The following is a 236-nucleotide window of genomic DNA, read 5'->3' on the forward strand; positions in this document are numbered from 1 at the left end:
AGAGGAAGAAAGGGAACACAAAGAACTCATTGAGCCGTAACTGCAAAAAAACAGCTACTCTGAAAGAAACACGGGTCAAAGTTTAAGCTTGGGTAACAGCTTTCATTGCTGGAGTTGGGAGTTTGTTCCTGCAGCTTTACATGTCTCCAGCTGGCTAATTGTATAGACATCTCATAAAACACAGGGAGAGAAACCCTCCTGTGAAGTGAAATCCCTCTCAGCCTCATGTGGACACC

At 44.5% G+C, this 236-nt stretch overlaps 1 protein-coding gene across 1 annotated transcript in view; it reads right to left on the reverse strand.

Annotated features, from left to right (window-relative positions):
- The window catches only part of ATHL1 (ATH1, acid trehalase-like 1 (yeast)), a 10679-nt gene that overhangs the window by 5005 nt on the left and 5438 nt on the right, over nucleotides 1–236 (reverse strand). The window lies entirely within an intron of this gene.

Source organism: Fulmarus glacialis, unplaced genomic scaffold (assembly GCF_000690835.1).
Source record: "Fulmarus glacialis isolate BGI_N327 unplaced genomic scaffold, ASM69083v1 scaffold15236, whole genome shotgun sequence".
Taxonomy (NCBI): domain Eukaryota; kingdom Metazoa; phylum Chordata; class Aves; order Procellariiformes; family Procellariidae; genus Fulmarus; species Fulmarus glacialis.